Consider the following 26,978-nt stretch of genomic DNA (forward strand, 5'->3'; position numbering starts at 1 on the left):
TCATCTGCTATTGCTTCCTGTCTAGGGGACCATTGTACAGTAGCCTGATGCTTGTGTCCTTTGTCTCCCTCTACGCAGCGGCTAGTGAAGAAGAGGGCGGAGACGGCGCTGTGGAGCAAGGCGGCGGGGATGCCCCCACGGCTGCAGCGGAAGGGGTGGGTGAGCCCCCACAGGGGCCTGCTACGGCGGGAGACGGTGAGGAGCCATCCAGGTTGGTGGTTTGCACAGAGGAGGAGGAGGCCGACACTGGTGCACACATGGGGCCTGGTGGGAGCATCCCTGCTGGTGCAAGTGGTGCAGTCCAGGGCCAGGGGCAGGAGGCAGCACAGGTCACCGTGGAGGTGCCTGTGCATGTCGCTGTCCCTGACCCTGTGAGTGCACCACCATGCACCAGCAGGGATGCCCCGTCCCAGGCCCGTCCGCAGGTAGAGGGGATGTCCATGTCAACTGACTCCCCTCCACCTGCGGCCGTGGGAACCCCTGGCCGCGTGGAGCAGGTCCTGATTGGGGTCGCGATGCGCACGGCTGTGATTCGTGATGCCGTGCGTGCTTCCCGGGAGGAGCACGCACGTCATCACGAAGTGCACCGTGCCGACGTGGCCCAATTGGGATCGGCCATGTTCGGGGGGTTCCTGCATGTGTTGGCCAATCTGACGGCCCTCTCCTCCTCTGTGCAGGCTATCCACCGGTCGTTCTCCTTGCCGTCTTCCGGCCCAGATGCCACCATGGCCCCCTGTGGACCTGCCCCGACCAATGCAGCGAGCTCGGTGGGGATCCCATCCCTGCCGCAGTTGGGAGTCGGAGGTCCAGCAGGGGTGGACGACACAGCAAGTGGACCCCAGCAGATGGAAGATGTGCCGGCATCATCGGGCAGGGCACGTGCACGACGGCGTCGGTGGTTACCATCAGCCTGGATGCCGTCGTGCTGGCAGAGGCAGTGGCGTCGGAGGCAGCAGCGGGCTCGACGTGGGAGGCATCATGGCTCAGTGCCATCAAGATCGGAGGGGCAGGCATCGGCCGGAGGGCAGGGCAACCCTGGCATGGCGGTGTGTTCCGTGTGGGAGGAGTTTGGCCAGCGGATAGGTGCGGAGCGGCAGCGGGCGGAAGAGGAGCGGCTCGCCATGGCCAGGGCGGAGATCTCCATGCATCAGGCATTGAGGCGGGCTGAGTGCCTCGAGGAGGCTCGCAGGGAATTTGGTGAGCACATGGGGTTGTCCCTGCGAGACCTCGGGGCCAGGACTGAGTCCCGCCTCCAGGACATTGACATGGAGTTCGAGGATGCCCTGGCCAGCATCACCAAGTGAGCCGCAGGACTAGCCCGCTGCCTTTGTATATAGTTTTTTAGTTAGTTAGTGCTAGGTTTCCTTTATTTCTTTTTATTATTTTGGACCGCTTGGACAATGGCCACTTCTTTGTACATATTTTTTTAATTAGTTAGTATTAGGTTTCATTAGTGGTGTTGGGCTCATGGACCCTTGAACAATCCTGTATATATTGTTATTTTTTTGGGAGGTACATTTTTTTACTTTCATATTGTTTAAACCATGTCGTAATGGTTTTTCTTTCATTTCATACTACATGTGTTTACTTTGGACAATATCTATTGATTTTTCTATCCTTTGTTTTTTGGTTTCTCATTTTTGTTCCCGGAAATGGACATTTTATTTGCTTTGCCAGATAGTTGTATTAGTTTACTTGATATTTTTTTTAATACATTTTTATATTATCTTACACTTGTGTCATTTTTTCTTTGGTTTCTTACATGTCATGATATGGGTTTTGACATTCACTTGCACCCATTGTGTATGTGTGTGTGGCGGACATGTGTTCTTTTGCATACTTGCCTTTGGGGTTGTGTCATGTGATTGCATTCACTATGTGGGTGCATGCAATCCTTGCCTGGGTGTTTGTGCTGGGTATGCTGGCCATTACTGCCATTATTGTGTATCGTCAGGACCAGGGGCCAGGGGGACATGGGTGGGGGCCTGCTGGCAGGTTCCCCACAGTGCTGGGGGTGGGGGTGGTGGGAGACATGGGTGGGGGCCTGGTGGAGGGTGTCCCTGGTGGATGGGGGGTTGGGGGTGGTGGGAGACATGGGTGGGGGCCTGGTGGAGGGTGTCCCTGGTGGATGGGGGTTGGGGGTGGTGGGAGACATGGGTTGGACATGGGTGGGGGCCTGCTGGCAGGTTCCCCACAGTGCTGGGGGTGGGGGTGGTGGGAGACATGGGTGGGGGCCTGGTGGAGGGTGCCCCTGGTGGATGGGGGGTTGGGGGTGGTGGGAGACATGGGTTGGACATGGGTGGGGGCCTGCTGGCAGGTTCCCCACAGTGCTGGGGGTGGGGGTGGTGGGAGACATGGGTGGGGGCCTGGTGGAGGGTGCCCCTGGTGGATGGGGGGTTGGGGGTGGTGGGAGACATGGGTTGGACATGGGTGGGGGCCTGCTGGCAGGTTCCCCACAGTGCTGGGGGTGGGGGTGGTGGGAGACATGGGTGGGGGCCTGGTGGAGGGTGCCCCTGGTGGATGGGGGGTTGGGGGTGGTGGGAGACATGGGTTGGACATGGGTGGGGGCCTGCTGGCAGGTTCCCCACAGTGCTGGGGGTGGGGGTGGTGGGAGACATGGGTGGGGGCCTGGTGGAGGGTGCCCCTGGTGGATGGGGGGTTGGGGGTGGTGGGAGACATGGGTTGGACATGGGTGGGGGCCTGCTGGCAGGTTCCCCACAGTGCTGGGGGTGGGGGTGGTGGGAGACATGGGTGGGGGCCTGGTGGAGGGTGCCCCTGGTGGATGGGGGGTTGGGGGTGGTGGGAGACATGGGTTGGACATTGGTGGGGGCCTGCTGGCAGGTTCCCCACAGTGCTGGGGGTGGGGGTGGTGGGAGACATGGGTGGGGGCCTGGTGGAGGGTGCCCCTGGTGGATGGGGGGTTGGGGTGGTGGGAGACATGGGTTGGACATGGGTGGGGGCCTGCTGGCAGGTTCCCCACAGTGCTGGGGGTGGGGGTGGTGGGAGACATGGGTGGGGGCCTGGTGGAGGGTGCCCCTGGTGGATGGGGGGTTGGGGGTGGTGGGAGACATGGGTTGGACATGGGTGGGGGCCTGCTGGCAGGTTCCCCACAGTGCTGGGGGTGGGGGTGGTGGGAGACATGGGTGGGGGCCTGGTGGAGGGTGCCCCTGGTGGATGGGGGGTTGGGGGTGGTGGGAGACATGGGTTGGACATGGGTGGGGGCCTGCTGGCAGGTTCCCCACAGTGCTGGGGGTGGGGGTGGTGGGAGACATGGGTGGGGGCCTGGTGGAGGGTGCCCCTGGTGGATGGGGGGTTGGGGGTGGTGGGAGACATGGGTTGGACATGGGTGGGGGCCTGCTGGCAGGTTCCCCACAGTGCTGGGGGTGGGGGTGGTGGGAGACATGGGTGGGGGCCTGGTGGAGGGTGCCCCTGGTGGATGGGGGGTTGGGGGTGGTGGGAGACATGGGTTGGACATGGGTGGGGGCCTGCTGGCAGGTTCCCCACAGTGCTGGGGGTGGGGGTGGTGGGAGACATGGGTGGGGGCCTGGTGGAGGGTGTCCCTGGTGGATGGGGGGTGGGGGGTGGTGGGAGACATGGGTGGGGGCCTGCTGGCAGGTTCCCCACAGTGCTGGGGGTGGGGGTGGTGGGAGACATGGGTGGGGGCCTGGTGGAGGGTGTCCCTGGTGGATGGGGGGTGGGGGGTGGTGGGAGACATGGGTGGGGGCCTGGTGGAGGGTGCCCCTGGTGGATGGGGGGTTGGGGGTGGTGGGAGACATGGGTTGGACATGGGTGGGGGCCTGCTGGCAGGTTCCCCACAGTGCTGGGGGTGGGGGTGGTGGGAGACATGGGTGGGGGCCTGGTGGAGGGTGCCCCTGGTGGATGGGGGGTTGGGGGTGGTGGGAGACATGGGTTGGACATGGGTGGGGGCCTGCTGGCAGGTTCCCCACAGTGCTGGGGGTGGGGGTGGTGGGAGACATGGGTGGGGGCCTGGTGGAGGGTGCCCCTGGTGGATGGGGGGTTGGGGGTGGTGGGAGACATGGGTTGGACATGGGTGGGGGCCTGCTGGCAGGTTCCCCACAGTGCTGGGGGTGGGGGTGGTGGGAGACATGGGTGGGGGCCTGGTGGAGTGTGCCCCTGGTGGATGGGGGGTTGGGGGTGGTGGGAGACATGGGTTGGACATGGGTGGGGGCCTGCTGGCAGGTTCCCCACAGTGCTGGGGGTGGGGGTGGTGGGAGACATGGGTGGGGGCCTGGTGGAGGGTGTCCCTGGTGGATGGGGGGTGGGGGGTGGTGGGAGACATGGGTGGGGGCCTGCTGGCAGGTTCCCCACAGTGCTGGGGGTGGGGGTGGTGGGAGACATGGGTGGGGGCCTGGTGGAGGGTGTCCCTGGTGGATGGGGGGTGGGGGGTGGTGGGAGACATGGGTGGGGGCCTGGTGGAGGGTGTCCCTGGTGGATGGGGGGTTGGGGGTGGTGGGAGACATGGGTGGGGGCCTGCTGGCAGGTTCCCCACAGTGCTGGGGGTGGGGGTGGTGGGAGACATGGGTGGGGGCCTGGTGGAGGGTGTCCCTGGTGGATGGGGGGTGGGGGGTGGTGGGAGACATGGGTGGGGGCCTGCTGGCAGGTTCACCACAGTGCTGGGGGTGGGGGTGGTGGGAGACATGGGTGGGGGCCTGGTGGAGGGTGCCCCTGGTGGATGGGGGGTTGGGGGTGGTGGGAGACATGGGTTGGACATGGGTGGGGGCCTGCTGGCAGGTTCCCCACAGTGCTGGGGGTGGGGGTGGTGGGAGACATGGGTGGGGGCCTGGTGGAGGGTGTCCCTGGTGGATGGGGGGTGGGGGTGGTGGGAGACATGAGCAGGTGTGCAGGGTAGTTCCCTGTGGTGTGTGCTGCCTGCAGGGGCCGTGGAGGGTGTACAGGTAATGCCTGGGAGCACAGAGCCAAATCGCGTGTGGAACTTCCCGCGCACCCCTGGAATCCACGTACCCGGCCATTTCGCGTGTGGAACTTCCCGCGCACCCCTGGAATCCACGTAGCCGGCCATATCGCGTGTGGAACTTCCCGCGCACCCCTGGAATCCACGTAGCCGGCCATATCGCGTGTGGAACTTCCCGCGCACCCCTGGAATCCACGTACCCGGCCATTTCGCGTGTGCAACTTCACGCGCAACCCTGCAATCCACGTACCCGGCCATATCGCGTGTGGAACTTCCTGCGCACCCCTGCAATCCACGTACCCGGCCATATCGCGTGTGGAACTTCACGCGCAACCCTGGAATCCACGTAGCCGGCCATATCGCGTGTGGAACTTCCCGCGCACCCCTGGAATCCACGTAGCCGGCCATATCGCGTGTGGAACTTCACGCGCAACCCTGGAATCCACGTAGCCGGCCATATCGCGTGTGGAACTTCCCGCGCACCCCTGGAATCCACGTACCCGGCCATTTCGCGTGTGCAACTTCACGCGCAACCCTGCAATCCACGTACCCGGCCATATCGCGTGTGGAACTTCCCGCGCACCCCTGCAATCCACGTACCCGGCCATATCGCGTGTGGAACTTCACGCGCAACCCTGGAATCCACGTAGCCGGCCATATCGCGTGTGGAACTTCCCGCGCACCCCTGGAATCCACGTAGCCGGCCATATCGCGTGTGGAACTTCACGCGCAACCCTGGAATCCACGTAGCCGGCCATATCGCGTGTGGAACTTCCCGCGCACCCCTGGAATCCACGTACCCGGCCATTTCGCGTGTGCAACTTCACGCGCACCCCTGCAATCCACGTACCCGGCCATATCGCGTGTGGAACTTCCCGCGCACCCCTGGAATCCACGTAGCCGGCCTTTTCGCGTGTGCTACTTCCCGCGCACCCCTGTAATCCACGTACCCTGCCATATCGCGTGTGCAACTTCCCGCGCACCCCTGCAATCCACGTACCCTGCCATATCGCGTGTGGAACTTCCCGCGCACCCCTGTAATCCACGTACCCTGCCATATCGCGTGTGGAACTTCCCGCGCACCCCTGTAATCCACGTACCCTGCCATATCGCGTGTGCTACTTCCCGCGCACCCCTGAAATCCACGTAGCCGGCCTTTTCGCGTGTGCTACTTCCCGCGCACCCCTGTAATCCACGTACCCTGCCATATCGCGTGTGGAACTTCCCGCGCACCCCTGTAATCCACGTACCCTGCCATATCGCGTGTGGAACTTCCCGCGCACCCCTGAAATCCACGTACCCGGCCATATCGCGTGTGCAACTTACCGCGCACCCCGGTATGCACGCACACGTTTATTTTTTCTCTCTGCGCGTGTGTGTGTTTGTGGGTACCCCTTTGTACGTCTTTTGTCCTGGAGGGCCACAGTATTGGACATTGATCATGTCTGTATATAGGTGCTATTTGTTGGCGCACCTTTTAGCGCACATTTCTTGCAGGCGCAGAGACGCTACCGCCTACTTTCTTGTGGCGGTCGTGTTTGTGCCTGTTTGTGCCTGTGCGCTGCTTTGAGCGTGCGCTTTTTTGCCCTATTCTATTCCATGAATACGTGTTGTATGCGAGCGTGTGGGCGTTCCGCGCACTTGCCTCCTAAACTTTCCCCGTGCCGCCCACATTCTTCCCCATTCCGAGTGTTGTGCCCCATTTTATTCCCCATTCCGAGTGTCCCGCCCTGTGTCCCGCCTACTTTAGAGCTGTGCGCTGCGCTCGGAGTGATGGCGCAGTGGCCGTGGCGCACGACGTTGGTTGACCTGTGCGCCGGCCTGCGCCGCGCGTTTTTTCCGCGCACGTCCTCTGCTTTTCTTGCGCAGGGACTTCCATGAATCGACGTGCGCTGGTTTCCCTGCGCTTTGCGCTGATTTTCGGCGCAGCGCACGTATTGGCCCCTCTGCGCCGGGATTTTCGGCGCACATTTATTCCATGAATCGGCCTGGCAGTTGGGGGGGGAGGCTACACGAAAAACAAAACCAAGTATTACAAGCACTGTAAAATCAACAAGTTCCTTTCTTGCAGGTAAATAATATTTCAAATTTCAGGTCGATTGAAAACAACAAATGTAGAGATTCGGGGCCTGATTCACAGAGCGTTTTCCTATGAGATTGCCCCATTATTAAACGCTTCTGTGAATTAGGCCCTCATTGTGAAAAGGAGGCTGATAGAAACAACTGGGCATGTATGGCCTTACCCCTGAGGAAATCTTGAATAGGAAAACTTTAAAAGCCATCTGAACTTTAGGTTGATAGGTGCAAAACTTAGCTTTAGAGGATGTGAGTAGCAAAGTTATGAGCCATAGATTGCCCGTCTTTTCCTCACCTTTGTCTGTATGTCGATGGAAAAAGTGTGCAAGATTCGAATTAAACTGTTTTAAGGGGTCATATTTTTTAGCTATCTTGCAGTGCACTTACACCCTATGCCACACTGTATTTCTGGTAATGCAAAGGACCTTGAAGTCAACCGTATGTTGAATGGGGATCTGATGGAGGTTCTGTGGGGCACTGGCAATGTGGTCCCTTTTATTGAGGCTGAGGTTCACTTGTGTGGCTCTGCTTTGTATTGTCTGTAATTGGAGATCTCCTGTTTTAAGAAGACCAATCTACAAAGTATTACAGGAGTCTAGTTTTGGGACGATTAGGGCCTGTATGATTTGGACTTCATGGTTCATGTCACGAGCGGGGAGAACCGTTGTCAAGTGGAGGATGTAATGCTAACTGCTGGACACTGCAGAGATTTTGTGTGTGAAGGAGTGCTGGGACAGCTGAGTTCCAGTGGTCATTTTGTAATTATATGTTGTGTTCTAGAGCTCTGCATCCGAGCTCTAGACTGTTTACATTTAAAAGTAAAACCAGTTGTTTATCCGCTAAGGCTTCAAAATCTGTGCCCAGAAGGGCACAGTGTCTACGATGAACTTCCATAGTTGTCGGAAGGAGGATCGGGGGATTTGGATGACAGTGGGATTGCTATCAAAAAGCTTCAGGAGCACTTTGAACCGAAGAAAAATGTAGCATTTGAGAGAACAGGTTCTTTCAGAGGAGCCAAGAGCCTATGGAGCCTGTGGACAGTTACGTGGTCGTTTTGAGATCTTTGAGCTGTACATGTGAATTTGGGGCTCTGACTAATTCCTTAACCAGGGACCAACTTGTGCAATGCACCAATACTGCCAGGGTGCAAGAGAAGCTTTTAGCCAAGGACCTAACACTGGAGCAAGAAGTGGAGTTAACCAGGAGCATTGAGAAGACGGCTCACTATATGAAGAACATGAGGGTCGAGAAGCAAGATCATGAAGTGTGCGCCGTCAAATGAAAGAAGTGGAACGAAGAGAACAAAGACATCAGATGTTTCAAGTATGGAAGTGCAAGGCACTTGTTATCAATTCTTTTTTGCCATGTCAGTAAAGGACACATGTGGGTGGACAGTGTAACTTTTTTCAGAGGGTGGATGCAACCCCTTGGTTTTTTTTAAATTGTCAAGCTTGCTCATGTATTTCACTATCAGGATTTTACTAAGGTTGTCATGATCCCAGTGCAGACGCTTGCTCACAAGACTACAAGCACTTGTTTTGTATTGGGATTTAGTTTCCCAGGGAATTTTCACAACTGATTGCTGGGTTTGAAAGATGAGCACCTTTTATACTTTGCCAACATTTTTGGGGAACTTTCCTCTCTCAGATTATTTTTCTTGTGTTTATTTCTTTTTTTAAAAATCCATTGCAATCTTGTCGTGCACTTTGGTCTAAGGAGTAGTTCTATTGAACTACATTTGTATATTTCACTTTAAGATATATGTTCACTTACTGTGCATATATACTTGGGTGTCAACTTTTGAATTTCAGTATGGGGACAAAAGTACCTGAGCATATGTTATTTTTCCAGCTGGTCATTTTCTTTTCCTTTTATTTGCTGCTTAAATGTGGTTAGTTGGGGTTGTGCAATGTATGACAAAGAGACCGACCATAAAACAAGGGGCCAATGGTGTCAATGGTGCCTAACAAGTGAAGCAAAGTTACAAGACCACTTAGGGCAACATGGCCTGAGGAGGCCGGTCCCTTACTCACTTTGAAGCTTAGCATTACTGTGTGTATATTCATGGGTGACAGCTTTTGATTTTCGCTATGGGTGCAGAAAGTACCTGGGCATATGTTATTCTTGCAGCCGGTAATTTTTTCCCCATTTCTCTGCTGCTTAAATGTTCAATGTATCACAACAGTCACCAAGAGACCGGTCAGAAAACAAGGGACTTGGAGCACAGGACAGGACATTTCGGCATTGCCAGATAAGCACAAACCATTAAGGTCCGACCATTTTGCTACAGGTCCCGTTTGGGCGCACCCAGTTAGACGCAGCCAGTTGGGCGCAGGGACCTCTCGGCACAAGGATGTTTTGGCACGAGAGGTCGCAATTGGCATGCATAAACCTACAGGCACTTTGCATTTTGTACCTCTTGGCACAAGGATGTATTCGCACAAGAGGTCACAACTGGCATGAACCTGCAGGCACTTTGCATTTTGTAATATGGATTAAACGTGAAAAACATTTGTTTACTGCAACATTATAAAATAGAATGGAACATGTATTACACCGTCTATGGTCAAGATTATAAAACTGAAAAAAAAAAAATAATACATTTGTGGTGAACGCTTAAAGTCACTAAGGAAGTCAAGACTCTAGGCTTCTACCTGGACTCTGCTCTCAACCTCAATAAACAAATCAACGCCACAGCTTCGGCCACCAACTATACGTGTAAACTGATTCATGCATGTAAACCATTCCTGTCCACGGAAAGCTGTATTACAATCGAGAGGGCCTTAATCCTCTCCAAAGTAGACTACTGCAATGCCCTATATTTAGGCACCAGCAAACGCAACACTAAGAAATGCCAGACAATCCAAAACAATGCCCTAAGAGCGGCTCTAGGCATGCCCAAAACACAGCACATATCTCACATGTGACGCACCACCAATTGGCTTTCCATTAACAAGAGAATCAAGCTCAAATCACTCAACCTCACTCACAAATGCCTGATCAACAAGGCTCCCCTATACCTCACTGACAGTTTTACCAAACACACCTCAGCACAACCTATCAGAAAAGCTCAATCCAATAGCATCAGAATAACCAACTTTAAACTTAAAAAAACAGGAGGCGCTAGCTTTCCAGTTCTGTGGGCACAACTATTGAACTTTATCCCCGATTCATTAAGAGCCATATCTCCCTTCAAAGGCTTTAAGACAAACGTCAAGAAGTGGCTGCACTGCCGAGATCTGTAACCTTTCAGACTTATATCCTTGTACTTTTCATGCAGATTATGCCTAAATAAGAAACAGTAACCAAAGGAATCTATCTTTTGTAAATATTTATATTGCCACAAAATGTATATGTATGTATCTGTATTTGATGTCCATGTCATACGTAACTATGGGCCCGGTGCACATTATAAATGAATAAACAATAACAACTCTGCCTTAGAGAACCCTCTCCTGGAGGAGTTCAAGATGCAGAACTTAACCATTATGCTACAATGATATTATTGTGTGGATTTTTTTTACAATTGGATACATTAAATTGTAGGCTAAGTATGAAATGTATGCACCATGGTGCACTAAGCAATTGTGGCATTGTGGCTGAATGCTGGTCCTCGAACTAAGACTGGCAGACTAGGGTTCAAGATTTTTTCATTTATTGAAAACAGTTTATTTTGGTAAACAATCTGTATTCTGGACTATGTAGTCTTAATAGGCATGCCTTTGATCCATGTGGCCTCCTTTGTGGAACCATTCACGCAATCACTGCATGATTTTAAGAAGGTCTTTTGAGCTGCACTACCAATGGATTAATAATAGTTGTGCGTTTTCTATTGCATCTGAGCAGCGCAAACAAGACTTTCTTTGCAGCTCAAGGGAGGGGCTTGCCACACATTCCCATTACTCCCTTAATATATTGTGCTACCTTTAGACTTTGAAATGGCACGGGCAAGTAGATACCACTCATGTCCAGTCCCTTATTCTCACTTTCACCAGCTAAAAAATGTATTTTACCCCCCCCCTCCTCTCATTCTACACTACGTACCTCCTTCAACAACTTACAGATCTACTGTAATTCAACCCAAACAAATAGAGCTGCAGGAGAAATCATGAATATAGCTAAATTACATGTGTTGCATATATTGTTATATGCCACATGTACCTTGTTATTTGGAAGATGATCATTCAGATTTCCTTTTTACTTTGCATTTTGGGACTTGTAGTACAGGACACTTGATGGACAAAACAAAACTACAAGTCACAAAATGCACACAAAAAAATAACAACTGGATGCGCATCTTCCAAATTTGATGGAGGCCTGTACACACAAACACACACACTGACACTGAAAAGTTACATTCAACGTGTCACAATACACACATGTGCACACACACTAACACTCAGCATCACAGAGAAAATGCACACTGCACGCATAATCCCGTGCACATACTTACATCAAACACATACATTGCATGCACACCCGCTCAGATGACATGCACACCTTCACACCACACATTCTCCCTTACACTGCACATATATTCAAAAAGAGGACTACACTGGTTCGGGGCAACATTATAAAACAGAAAAAATGAAATAAAAACAAAATCACATTTATGCTGAACACTGTCATTGGAGAACACTGGCCTGCCAGAGTCTTGATGCAGCACTTAACCAGTATGCTACAATGATGTTATTGTTTGGATTCTCACAAGTTTCATACCTAGCCTTTTATCATTTAACATGTTAAATTATAGGCTAAGTGTCAAATGTATGCCTTGAACAGCAGTAAGCCATTATGGCCTGTTGGTTAAATGATGGGCCTTGAACTCTGGCAGACTAGGGATCAAGGCGGCATGGTTTTAATTTTTTTATTTAACTAATTTAATTTAATTAGAAGAAAAGCAATGCCACTGGGGGGTGGCAAGGTTTGTTGCAGTGCAGTCCTGTGATCTTATTTGGCATGAGGGCATTTAGACATGGCTGCAATGTCAACACTGTCCAAACATCCCTTGCGGCAAAATAACAGCGCTGAATGGCTTTCACACCAAAAAGGGTGCACAAAAATGGGCGCTCTGGTGGAATAGCTGTGCCAAATTGGTGCACAGCAAAATGACGGTGACAAAAAGGGGTGCACTGCTTGGAGCATGCTACTTAACCAAAGTGTGCGGTTTATGGAAAATAATTGATTCTCACTGCGCATTGCCTAAAAACATTGTGAGTTCTCATAGCCTGCAATCCGAAGGCCATGGCTAGTGGTCTGGTGGCATTTTAAAATGGACAGTGGGCACCACTGACCATGGCCGAAGACCATGCTTGTGGTCGGACGCGTTCTTTAAATCTATGGAATAACAAAACCCTTGAAAAAACTTTCAGCTAAAGCCACCATAACTTCACACACCCTTTTGCGCAGCCTATGACCACAATGATGACATCACAAATCACATCACTGATGACATCACTAATTACATGTTGTATGAGACACTGACAACATTACAATCCCATCACTGATGCTATCACTGGTGACACCACTAATTACATTGAATATATCTGATTACATCAATAATGGAATTAGACATAACATCAATTAGCTCATTAAAATTGTAATTACCTTAAAAACAATTTAGGCCGTGAACTTGGCCATGACAAAGGCTGGGGTCACTGGACAGAAGCAACGGCCATAGCTAGTGGTCAGTTAGTGTTCAAAAATAGCGATGTGCATGGTTAAAAGCCATGCCTAGTAGCCCATTAGTGTTTTAAAATATACAGTGGGAAATGTTGAAAGCTGTAGTCAGTGGCCATGGCTAAAGGCCATAGCTGGTGCCCATTAATATGTTAGAATATACAGTCAGCACAGCCAAAGGCTGGCTAGTATTGTTTTGAAGGATATGCAGTCATAATGTCGAAAAGTCAGAATTACAAAAATGTCTAAAACATAATGTCAAAAAAAATGTCTAATTTTTTATTTTTTTATTTATATGTTTTTTTGGGTTCCGGGGGTAAAAAAAAGAGGTAAAACAAAAAAAAATACCAAAAAGTGGGGCTGGGGGGGAACCCCCCCCATTTCGAACAAAAAGTAACTAAAAAAAGAAATTAGACATTTTTTTTTTCGACTTTATTTTTTAGACATTTTGACTTTCGACATTATGACATTCGACTTTATGACTGTAAACCGTTTTGAAGACCATGTATAGTGGCTGGTTAGTGTATATAATATATACAGTGGGCACGGCCGAAGGCCATCTCTTATTGCATTTTATTATTTTAAAATAAAGATTGTGGCCACTGGCCAGTGTTTTGCTTAAGTCCATGGCTAGTGCCTGACCAGTGTACATAATATACAGTGGACACGGTTGAAAGCTGTTAAAGTCAGAAACCTATGGTTGGTAGCCAATTAGTGTTTTAAAATATTCAGCGCAGATGGCATGGGTGAAGGTTATGAGCACTGTCCATATCTGAAGGCCATGACTAGTACCCATTCATGTGTTAAACTATATATTTGGCAATGCACACTGACTATGGCTGAAGGCCATGCTTAATGCCAGTTACTGTTGTAATGTAATTAGTGATGTCATCAGTAATGTGATCTGTGATGTCATCATTGTGGTTATAGGTTGTGCAACAGGGAACGCAAAGTTAAGGTGGCTTTAGCTGAATTTCAGGGGTTTTGTTGCGTTAAGTTCTCAAGTTAACATCCCTGTAACTAGAGTTTTCAATGATATTTGTGATGTCATCTTTGATGTCTTGTGTGTTAGTCTTAGCAGTGCACAGAGGTCACGCAAGTTATGGTTGCCTAGCTTACCATAACTCTTGAATTTCTGAGGTTTTTCAGTTTAACTTGTAACCATAACGTCCCTTTAGCAACGTTTTATCACTGAATTTCATAGATTTTTATTTGTGCAACTTCACCATAACGTCCATTTAACAATGTTTTTTCAGTGAATTTCATGGGTTTTTACCAGCACAAGCTAATTTACTACAACTTACTAATATCATTTTTACCCCAAAATAGCAACACTTCTGTCCAATTTACAAAGTTTCACCTTTAAACTCTGCCATGTCCCACCTTCTAGCATCATTTTGTTACACATCTATACACTTTTTTGCTACTATTTCCACCGTTTTTGCATTCGTCAACATCAGCAAACATTTGACATCATCGCAGACTTTCCGGACGGTGTCACATAAACTTGCGTACGTGTGGTATGATGACGTTTCTGCGAATGCGTTCGCACTTCTCAATCGGGGCTGTGCTTTGTGGACAATTCAGGACTGCATTTTCTGCTTATGTAACCATTTTCAAGCTCAAAATGTACCCTTGCACCATTCCTACACCTATGCTTACTCGGTATCCATTAACAATACAGCACAGAGCACATACTTAGAAGAATATTGTTAAAATTGCTATTTATCTTAGACATGGCATCAGCTATTGCCATCCCTCCTCCCAAGAGCTACCAACACCACCAGCTGGAGGACCTAGACAACAAAAGAAGTGCAGTACTTCAACTGACAATAAAGAGGACCAAGAAGATCAGGTAGAGGAAGTGCCTACCTCAAGCACCCACAGAGAATCAAGGGTGTGGCAGTTATTTTCCACTGTTGGGAATGTACCAAAGGCTAAAGCTACCAAAGTGAAATGCACTGATACTCAGTCGTGGACCACCTCCATGCTCCGCCACACCAAAACCAACCACTGGAATGCTCTCAGAAAAGTTGTTCCTTTCTTAGCAAGTACTATGCTGTCTTAGGCTGTCTTCCTCCACCTCATCTTCCTCAACCAATAGTGTACCCACACAGCCTACCACAAAATCCCACCAGCTACTTTGCAAGCGATAAAAGAGGCTGTTGATCCTAATCTTCCTAAGACAACAGTACTCTGTATATACTGCAACACACCACTCCGCAGGTTGGAGCAATTTCAAAGTGCTTTTGAAGCTATTATCAAGGAGCAAGAGAAACACTGCCCCTACCTTAGATGTAACACACGCACAACATCTTCCCCTGTCCACTTGCCCCTACATATTAATGCTTGGTGCCTCTTCCGTAATTTCCCTCCCTACCTTACTTTCTGAAATCTCCTGAAGAAAAAAGAATAACAAAAAAAGGTTCCTAAAAAATCGAACTAAAAAAATAAAGTTATAGACGCCATCTGCTTTACATTTCTCAGTAAAGTAGATAGACTCAATAAGATTTTCCAACATTTCCATTAGCATTTTATGTTATGCTAATGGTAATAATGTAGTGTGTATACCCCATTCCAGTGCCTGAAATGGGGGATAATGGCCCGGCAGCCCAAATTATCGGCCATGTGAAGCAAGGGCAGATAACAAGGTCTCCAGAATGTTATCACCCGTTCCAGCCCTGCAACAGTGGATGAAGGCCATTAGCATCCCGGGTTGCCAAAGCGGTAACCAGGGGTGCTAAAAAAAGGATGTTCCTTCCTTCAGCAGGAGGCTTGTGGGGTCCCACTGTAGAAAGGAAATACTTTTCCAAGATGGCCACCATGGAAAGGGTAGGTGGGGCTCCGTACAGAGCCCCTCTTCTCGTTCCATGGCGGCCTGCGAGAGGCAAGGAGAAGGAGCGAATGCGCTGACATGAAGTAAGTAGGGAGTGTTGCGGGTGAAACATAAATAATGGGAAGGGGGTTTGGGAGGAAGATGGCAGCAGGGACAGCCGGCCGTCAGGCATCTTCGAACGCAGGCTAGTACCAGTGGTTCAAGCCTGCGTTCCTACCCACCTGATTGGCTGGCTCCTCCACCCATAGTGGTAATGTACAATTGTATATTAGAGAAAAATATAAAATGACAGAAACCATTTTCTATCCCAAATACTTTTCTCTAGCATACAATAAGTGTCTTGATCGATGGGCTTTTATAACTATCCACAGTTTCCACAGTTCTCTTTCCATAACATGGATCATTAGAAGACCTGGCTGACATGTGCACACCATCGCGCAAGGAAGCCCTTCTACCATTTTTAATCTTATATTTGTAACACTCCCCCAAAGCCTCCTTTCAAATAGTCACACATCCATCCACCAATCACTTCAGAAATCTGTACATATGTACATACTATGACCATATTAAGCTTCCAGACACCAACTGAAACTGAACAATCTTTTAAACATCTTTTGCATCTACATTTCCCTTAATTATACAAATAAATTGTATACAATACTCCTACAAATGCACATATGCATTGCTCAATGATAGAAGTGTATAAATAGAATGGGCAGTAGGGATAGGCAAATACTCATGCGAACCCAGGTGGGAAATGCCAAAGTATTCCAAGGTGGGACGCCACTGGGTAACTACTGGAGCAGAGGAGTCCCAAGGGTGGGAGGCCTCTTAACCATACCATCCCTTTAACAAAGTTTTTTTTCTGTCATTTTAATAGGTTTGTATGTTAATGCTAATGTTAATGTTAAAGGATATTTGTACCGCGCACTATCACCACCAGAGTGGTCCCCTGGCGCTCTGGCGGCTCTGAAAAAGGGAAGGAGGGGGCGAGTTAGTGGGAGTGAGCTGGAAAAATGCAAGCAGTGATGTGCTGTTGGCAGCCTCAGCCCGGTGGGTCCGTTGGCTGGGTTTGGGGTGCTTTCCATTCGGTAGCCATCGTGTACTGTTGTGCGAGTCTATGTTTGTTTTGTTTTGTTGCTGCAGTGTAGTGAAGTTTGTGCGGTTTGTTGTGCTATAGAGTTGTGGTTGTGTTTGTTTAGAGTTTGAGAGGTGTATGCAGAGGAAAACATTGTTAGTGAATTGGTTATTGATTCACGATTGTACGCTTGGTCCAGGCTTGGCAGGTGAATTGTATGTCAATCATTGAATCACATTTCTATCTAGGAGTGGCGCAGACTAAACTTAAGAATTCCATCTAAGTTTGGCAAATGCCAACATCCATAATTCTATCCGGACGCGACGCAGGCTAAATTTAAGAATTACATCTAAGTGTAGCACATGCTGACATTTACAATTCTATCTGGACGCGACACAGGCTAAACTTAAGGATTCCATCTAAGTGTGGCACATGCTAGCCTTTATAATTCTATCTGGACGCAACGCAGACTAAACTTAAGAAATTCTATTTAACTGTGGCATATCCTAATAATCATATTTCTATCTAGATGTGATGCAGACTAAACATAAGTGAAAAAGTTTCATGGTGTTACATCACTATATATAACTTATTAATAATTCCTCTTTTCATATAAATGAAAGCACCATACACCTCCTTTAAGAAACATATTTTTGCAACACATACTTATGTCTGTTGTTATCAGCAGTGCATGCTGGGCATGGAAATCATCGTTCAATTGCTTCTGGCATAAGGCTCTACCATGACCCGAGCCGAATTCATTGCACCCAGTGCTGGACTGGCCCACAGGGACTTTCCCCGGTAGGTCTCAGGGTATAGGGCCTCTTTTATTGCTTCGGGCCGAACATCCAATTAAAATCTTAATTATTTTTCACAACAATTTTTTTTTTGGAGGATTGGCTCGAACCCCCAACGTTTCAGGTACAAGTCACAACGCTTACTGACTGTGCCACAGAAACTGGCCTGGAAATGATTATACAGTAAGCCTTGTAATATCAATTAGAGCAAACACTTGTTTTGACTGAACAGGCCAAGATTCACAGACAAAAGTGCACAAATGAGATCATATGCAGTTTATAGAAAGGATAAGTGCTGGAAATATATGATTGGGTGGTGGTTGTGAGGGCGTGTTGGGGGAGGGGCGGTAATTGGTGGGCTAAGATGCAGTAGTCTTACTTTTATGTTGCTGGTCGTCTCGGTTTTTCATTTTGCAAATCTGGTCACCCTATCACTGCTAGACGAGACGATGACTGAGCTCAGGCGGGGCGCACTGCCATTTCAGGTGTGAATTAATGTTTTTTATTTTCGATAATAATCTTCAATCAGAGCTGGCGTGTTGCTCAGGTGTTTCGGACCAAGCTTCTGGTGCCTTGGTGTGGCTGGGCGTGGGTGGCCTAACTGCTGGTGAGCATGTGGGTGCACCATAGATATGTTTTTTATTTTTGCTAATCTTCATTCAGAGCTGGCGTGTTCAGGCGTTTGTATTTCCAAACCGCTTGTGCCTGGGTGTCGTGCCCTTCTGTTTTCGTTTATGAATTTGGTAAATTTTACTTTTGCATTTCTCTCACATCATGTACATGAACATGTAAAGTATGTGCAAGTGCGCATGTGAGCAAACTTTCCTTTTCTGAATAGTCGCCTATGTCTGCAATAAGGAGAGTAGCAGGAGCATTTGCCTCTGCCTCTGGTGCACGAAGTGCTGCTGCTTTAAGACATTGTGACTTGTGAAGGACTTTACTGCCCTCCCCTGTCGTTTCCTCTTGTCCCCATCTGGAGTCCTCATATTCTCACTCAATGCCAGTCGGGGATAATGGCATGCCTGGTGTGGCTGGGCCTAACTGGTGGTGGATGTGTGTGAGCTGCGGAGTGGCGGCATGGGCCAAAGGGGAAGAGGAACGGAACAAGCAGCCATTCTGCAACTACGCTGCAAACGCTGCTTATCGGGATGAATGTTCTGGTGAGAGGAGCAGAAAGGTGGGAAGGGGCACCATGGCATAGAGAGTGTGCGGTTTTTGGGAGCGTGGGTTGGGGAATGGCTGGAAAGTCTGTCCTCAGACGGAGGAGGGATCACCTGCTTGAAGTGGATTTCTGCTAGGGGGCAACCGGGGCAGGTCTGGTCAGAGGAGCTAACTCTTTAAAGTCGTGGTGTACAGGGACATGGCTTGTTAATAGTATGGAGCTAGAGCAACCTTCAGGGTTATAGCCAAGTGATTGTTTTCAGGCGGGGCTTATTGTGCCAAGGTCAGGGGAGGGTATATATGTTGAAAAAAGGACATCAAATAATATAAAAGCAATATAAATTGAAAATGTGTATATATTTGCCGCCCTGTGTGAATTTTTGCTGCTGTATATGTCCCGAGTGCCCGGTCCCTTCTCTCTCCCTGAGTCTGCTCTGGCCCCAGCGTGGGGAATAGCCTCAGATCTAGAAAAAGTGAAGGAAGAGCGGTTCATGGGTGAGAAACTCCAGCGCTGGGCTAACAGGCACAAGAAAAGGCTTAGGGGGCTAAATGCAGAGAGGACAACGGTAGTGCAGAGGCGCAAGTGGTATACGTTCAGGAGAAGAGAATTCCAAAACGAGAGATGTGCAGGCTGTTGAGGGGTAGCAGGGAGTGAGCCACAGAGAGTTGGAGGTAGGGGAGAGAGAAGGGTGCAGTGGGATCAAAGGGGGGCTCATGAATCGAGAGAGGGTCCACAATTGTGATACTCTGTCATTTACAGGGTAGGGGCTAGAGAATAGCAGTAACAGAGCTTGAGAGACAGCAGTTGCTGCTGGCAGGTGGATCGTTTACTGGGTGCATGATAGAGGTGTATAGGGAGATCAGAGTATGCAGAGTGGTGTGACAGAGATAGCTGTACAGTGTACAGTCTGGTCAAGGTGCGGGGAAAAGAGGTTTGGGAGCATAATCGCAGCACGAAAAGATGTTGGGGAGCCATAGGTGTGCAGTGAGAGGCAGTGTTATAGGTGTACACATGAGTGCAGCAGGATCAGAAGAATGGGGTGCAGCCGAGAGTGAGAAAGTAGAGGAATATAGAGGGGGTAGGAAGAGGCACACACTGCCAAACACTGAGGTGCAAGGAAGATGCCAAAACTCACACCAATCCACCCAAGCCAGCCAGGCATTCCTGAGGCAGAGTGTGTCCGGGGGTAGCCACATGGGCCAACAGACCCCTAGGAAGTCAGCCACCTACCATGCATGGATTTTTGGAGGAGAACAGGCAGAGTCTGGGGACTCATTGGGTGTGTGATTACAGCAGTAGAACCTGAGTGCCGGGCTCAGTCCCCAGTCCCTCACTTGAAGAGCCACCTATGTCCCCACAAAACAACAACATGGGAGCAGCCAACACTAAATCAATTGCAATCAACCTAATATCCCACAACCGCATACCGAAGCCTCTCCGGGTAAATGCGAATATGCTCATTTATTTGCTATTAGTGGGCTTTTAGTGTGTATTAGCGTTTCACCAGTGGAGCATAGTTATTGACATCTAACCAGCAGTATCTATTTTAAAACCTACAACACATTTTCCTAGCAGCATGAGTGCCAGCATGTCTCCATTCTATTTGGGAGATGCTAGTCCAGTCCTGTTTTTTTGTTGCATTCTATGAGTAATTGTCTTAGAATTCCAATCATGGATCCAGAACTATAAATCTGAGAATGCCAAAATAAAACCAGGACTGGATTAGCATCTTCAGAATGGATTCGGGCATGTTAGTATCCATGTAGTTTTCATATTATATCACTACCCACCTGCAATAAGAACATGTCATAAGTAGCCTACTGTAATATTATTTTTGAGTTCACCTGTGTTGGCCAAATGCATGTTGGCCTGCCAAAGCGAGTCAAAAGTGTGAAAAGCAGGTCCCTGAGCAAAATACCAGCTGCCACTGTTCAGATTCCTTCATTCTGAACTACCTTCCCCTCACAATTCAATATCGTTAGCTAAGAATAAGATATATTTATAAATGGAAGGATGTTTATTTAATATGTAGCGTGCTGTGAGCAATATTCTGCTGCAATGTTACTACACATCTTAAAATAAAGCTACTTGCAAAACTAACATATTTAAACACTTTAAGAATTGGTTTCCAACACAGAACAAGCTAAACATTGGTGTTCTTATTTCTACAGTATGCTCTCTGCGTGTATTCTGCATATTTGCCATTCGTGTGGCAAAGAGCGGATGTTTCTACAGGAGTTGGGTGATGTTGTGTCATGCTTAAGGAATACGTACTCTATCATCTGCGGCAGATTCTGCTGTGCCTGTTCATTGTGAGGGAAAGATGTGAGATTGCAGCCTATGATGGCCTGTTCTTTGCTTGAGCGAAACGTGCAGTGTCTGCTATGGCCCATACTGTGCCTCCTTTATGTGAGGCGAGCTTATCCTGAGGAGGGCCAATGTTGATTTGCCCAATATGAGGAAATTGTGAAATGTTGTAGCCCATGCTGTATCTATGAAAGAGAACTTTCTGCTGCTGTATATGCTGATATGTTCTGTGTTTGATGGAAGCATGCTTGGCTGTTGACCATGCTGTTCCAGTTCAATGTGAGTGAATCGTGCACTGCTGCTGCTTAAGCTGACCTGTTCTGTCTTTGTGTTTTCGTGGGGGATACGCCCAATCCCCTCACAGAAGGGTTGGGCTCACACGCTGTGCTCGCTCCTTCGGCGAAAAATATGGGGCCACTTTGAAAACTTTTTCCAGGGCCACTTTTGGTCCCCAGTCCAGCCCTGTAATTAGGGCATCATTACGAGGTCGGTGGCAGAACCCACCGGTAGGAGGCGGGCTACGGCCGACCCCGTAACATTGTATCTGCCGCCTGCCATCACGGTGCCGCAGGCATATCATAAGCGGCAGCGGAACGGTAAATCCACATTCCTCTTCACAGGAATGGGGACACTGAAGCACCGGCACCGTTGATACAGTGCCGGTGCTTCAGTGAAAACACTGCCAGTAGGGGTCTGAACTCCCGGTAGGTCAGGCATGCCGGGAACATTGTGCTCCTGCCAGCAGACTCATACTTTGATGGTCCGGCACCCTTATTTCTGGACCGCCAAACTTACAATGAAGCCCTAAATAATTTTAGAGAGTGTCTGTTTTGTTTGTGATTCAAAGTTTGTTTTGGCACTTCTGGTTAATTTTCCATTTCACGTTATTTTATGCCAATTCTGTTTATTCACATTATATGATTAACAGGTCCTGCCTCGTGGCTGGCACAGATATGTGGGCCATGATAGCGTAAGTCCCAAGGGTCCACTAGTGAGCTCAAATGCTGCATGGCATATGCATGTTTGATTTTTAAGTCCCAAAAGGCAAAGCTACAAATGACTGTGCATTACAACATTACAACATATGGTAGTGAATAATGGTCAGGCTAATCCTATTTACATTTTAAAAGAAGGGGTACTTTCAAAAAGTGACTGGTGCCAAAAGTAACATTTAGAGATGCTTCGGGCAATATTTGCCTGTTCATTTCAATGGGAGATTCTATATCACACCAGCCACAAAGGGAAGATGTCACACATGCTGTTGCCCTTATGTATTTTCTTCACTGTCAGGTGACTTGGAACAGAATTCAAGCCTCCCATGAACCACCACCACAGAAGGCCACCTGGTTCTTTATGACCTTTCCTCCAATGACACATGGCACCAAAAGTAAATGCCCTTTCGCCTTTGTTGGCAAAAATCCTTGCACTGGTCAGGTACCCTTCCATCGTCTTGCCCAATGAAATTCTTCCACAGTCCAACCCAGTTCTCACATGCTGATGTTGTGAAATATTTTTGAAATAGGGGTGGTGGTTTGGGGGTCCACTTCATGTGCAGACAAAGTTCAAAGTGTGTGGGAACTATTTGGAACAGAGTTCCACTACTGTTAGTTTACTTTTTACAATAATGCTTAACATTCTGAAATGGCTCTTTTTTAAGCTAAAGCATATGGCTTCATTCTACCACACTGTAGCAGTTACAGCTAAACCAAAATCGTGTTTAACATCTGATCGCCATCTCCTCCTGGATGGACTCCAGTTGGCTTCACCGTAGACAGGAGATAAAGGAGGAGGTTCTGCCAACATAAAGAATCCTTCCTCACACCCCATGTCTCTCTGATTTTTGGCAAATGTGTGAAGCTTTCATCTGAAGTTAAATGCTTAGAGGTGATAGTTGATAAAGGTCCCGGACATTCAGACGGGGTGCTATTTTAATATCAGGTGGCTACATGGAATTAGTTGCTTCCTGCCACTTGACAAGTGTGTAGTTGTAATAGGAGCATTAGTGAAGAGTTGCTTGGACTATTGTTATACACTCCTCAGGGGTACTTCAATGAATCCCATTTGCAGACTCCAGGTGGCCAAAAAAGATTGATTTCAGTAAATTTGAAAATTGACCATCTCCAAGCTACTCACAGGAATTCAGCTTTGCATTCTCTGCATCATCTTCAAATGATTCCACGGTGCTGCTCTTACCTACCTTAAGATGATCATAACATGGTTTCTGGAGAATAACATGCTCTTCCCTTTATGACTCTCTGTCGGAGCATAGGAAACAAAAGATTTCCATTCTTGGGGCCCACGCTTTGGAATAAACTACCAAATTCTATTCATGACCGCACTGTTTTTTCTAGGCACATGCCTCTGTTAAAGCAGCACCTGTCCAGGAAGGTGCTAGGAATGGGTTCCAAGGAAGGCATAATCAATGAGTAGAGGTGATATATACAATCTCTGAATGTCTACACGTAGATGTAAAATCATTGGTAGGAAAGATACCCAGTCTTAGGTGAATGATAACATGTTACCCAAGATACAGCATAAAATAGCCTAAATAGCTTTCCAAGCATAACATAATCTTTTGACAGGAAATATTCTGTCACAGTTTTCATACTAGCTATTGATGTAAGGATTTCCCGACACACCCAACATTATAGGCATCTTTCGTAGCATTTTTGCCATCTTTGCTAATTGAACCTGCGTCATCCAGCATACACTGCAAGTTACATTTAAACAGAATGGTTTTAATATGTGTAAACCAAGGATATGATAGGACCTTTGGGTGCTTCAGAGACCTCACAAGAGTGGCTCTGTAATGTGCAAGGTCATTTAAAGACCTTATACAGCCCCAGTAAAACAGTGGTAGCCACTTTTCAATGTAACAGATTTCTGTTAATCCCAATCACAAATTCACTGGGAAAGTTGGAGTACTTGGTGGAAGTCCCAACATGATTTTGCATGCTCTATTCTCAGGTCTGTCCACCGGTGTAACATCTTAATAGCCCCAGAGCTCTGCAACATAGTAAGCAACTGCAACTACCTTAGTTCTGTAGACTCTCAAGGATGGAGCAAAAGCTTTGACACCAAACTGACTAGAGAAAGACCTCACTACACCTCCTTGCGTAGACATGGTAACAGAGCTCTTGTCCATCTGGTTGGTCCATTTTGTATTCGCATCAAGCTTAACCCCCAACCTAGGTTGTCATAGAATCGGACCTGTTACAGCAGCTCATTTCAAAGGATGATCTGGATTTTTACTTTTTTGCTTGCCTTGGCCTTTTGGATTTAAACCTCAAAGCCCTTTGCACGACACTCCCGGTGGAAAACATCTAATTTATTTAGAGGCCTGAAGGGGTTTCGGAAATCAGGATGGCGTTAACAAAGAAGAGATTACAGTTTGTACGTCCATCTAACAGTGGGGCATCTGCTTTGAGATTGAAGATGGACTGAATCAGAGAGTTAAAGAATAACAAAAACAGCCGGGGGGCCCAAATGTAACCGTGCCAAACCTCCTGGGTGATTAGGAAAGTCCCTGTGCATTCTACTTCTGGCATACATCTGACAGAGGCCCAGGGACGTCATTTCACCAAAACGCCAGGGGTAGCGGAAGTGACATCACAGTGCCACGCCCATAAGAGTGACATCACAGGAAGTGATGTCATTTGACCACACCCCACTCGACATCACAGGAAGTGATGTCATTTGACCACGCCCTCCACATGACATCACAGGAAGTGGCCTCATAAAGCATTATCCCCTCAGTACACTAAGAAATATATGGTTACGATATCAGTGTTTTGTGACATTTCATACAAGAATGGATCATCATATGTAGCAGTGTCAAGGTCCATGTTGCCACGCGAAGTGTATGAACCCAAATCCCCTCTTAATCTGGATCTGCCCTGTTAGTTCAACAGGACTACAGAGCGAAATCACATTCTGGGGGGACAGGGACGGATAGGCGGGTATGGGGATAGGGGAAAGCCAGGATAAAAGGCGAGAGGGAGAATATTTCACCAGAAAACATGTATGGCATCCACAGTTTTTAATAATTCTTCTTCTTGTGTTATTTTGGCTGCCAAAAGATTAGTTCAAAATGTGTTCAAGGTGTACAGTGCATTACTGAGCGATGCCACCTTCAGTACCAAAAGCCTCATAAGTCATGTCCCCATATTTTACGGGGAAAAAATCCTGGCTGCATTTTGCATTACTCCCACACTCACCAACACTCTTTATATGCCTAGGTTTCTGTTCCTACATGTTCATTGTCCTCCACACCCCTCACCTCTCCATAATGGTACACATTCCAACAATTAGTACTATTGTATAGATTTTGGGATAATGCCCAACCCTTCACTCTGATCATAAGACTTAAAATGTAGTTTCTTACCAGATTGAGCAGAACAGTGGCTTGACAGATGTGTCCGAGGCTGCTGTTTCAGTGGCATGTAAGGTGAAGATTCTGACACAGAAAGGAAGGAACTCCACATGAAGATGCAGGTCTGAAAATAAAAAACAAATTATCAGAATGGAAGAATCATTTGTACAACAGCACACCAGAATATCATTTGTCATAGAGACAAGATACTGACTGAACGCACTGAGGGGTGTGCTTTCCAGACTACCATTAACTGCAGTGCCCTGCTTCTGACCTTGCAATCCGGTCACCCAGCAGCCTATTCCACCCTCCGTTTCCCGGCATCCCTGGAGCCTGTGGTACCTCTCATCCCGGCACATCTAGCCTCCCCTCACTCACATGAGCACTTGGGGTGACGTGATATTATCGAATTATACTCCTGAAACTGAATACCCTACACCCAGTGACCCTAATGTGGCTGGGAAGAGGTGGATGGTGACGTCCCATCACCATGTGAGGTCATACACTGGGAAACTGGGGCGTGCAGCGTAACCCCTCACTATTTACCCAGAGGCAGAACTGATTATTGTGGCAGATATTCATTGGCCCATTATTTTTATGATGATGATATTTTGAATGCACAGAGCTGGATTCCAGCGAGCACTGAGCAACTCAATATGATCTCTGCTGCATAGGAGGCATTTCAATGAAGATGCAGGAAGGACAGTTGTCTCAGGTAAGGAGCGATTGTGCTGCGAAGTGACTCTGTTGAAAAGTCTACATGTCCCCTTTGTGTGAGGGACCGGCAGGGTTCCACGACTCCCACCACACTTGCCCAGTCAAGGAGGCGTGAGAGAAGGGAGGCCACAGAGAGACAGTACACCCTGCACTCCAGACACACCTCCACAGCACGGACCCAGGGGCCAGAGAAGCACCCCAGGCACAGGGGTCCCTTCCAGATACCAGGGAGCGCACAGACCACACAGCTAGGGGGCCGAGAGCGCAGCCCGCAACACTCCAGATAAAGCCCCCTGATTTGGGCCAACCAAGCCCTGCAGCACTCCAGATACAGGCCCCCCACATCCCACAAACGCACACACAGACTAGAGCAAGCAGACATTTGCATGCATGCACACCCCCACCCCGAAAGCAGAGCTCCCTGCCCTTGGCCACAGGCACCCTGCCAGTGGAGTGTGTTGGGACCCTGATTACATTCTGCTTGAGGAATCAGATTTTAGGCTTTTAGCTCCAATTGTGTATAAGTATTTGAGGTATTACAGATGTGTGCAGCGCACTTAGTTGCTGTATTGAATGCATGCTCCTTCGCCAATGAGGTAAATTCACAAAACCCCCAATTCTATGGAAAGAGGCAGAGAGAAGCTTCATCATTCTCCAATGGTACTGTGTTTTACTTTGTGTATAGGCGCGTTATAAATGCCATAGTATATCATATGTTGACATTCCTTGCCAAAGACATTTTAGAATATTGCAAGGCCGGGACACACATGATACTTTATAAATCGGGGCCACTGTCTATATTCTAGGGACTCTAAGGGGGAGAAACTGGGGTGGCTAAACCTTAGCAACTCGACAGTCCGTGGGGCAGATTCCTAGCTCAGGGGCAACTGGAAGCAAGACGACGTGGGAGCAAAACAGGTTCGATCCCCAGGTCCATGCTTAGAAACCTCTGGGTATTAAGCAACACGTGTAGCTGTTGTCGCCTGAGGTGCCAAGCTATCCGCCTGCGGCCGCAGGCGGG

This window comes from Ambystoma mexicanum, chromosome 12 (assembly GCF_040938575.1).
Source record: "Ambystoma mexicanum isolate Mex_15411 chromosome 12, UKY_AmexF1_1, whole genome shotgun sequence".
Classification (NCBI taxonomy): Eukaryota; Metazoa; Chordata; class Amphibia; order Caudata; family Ambystomatidae; genus Ambystoma; species Ambystoma mexicanum.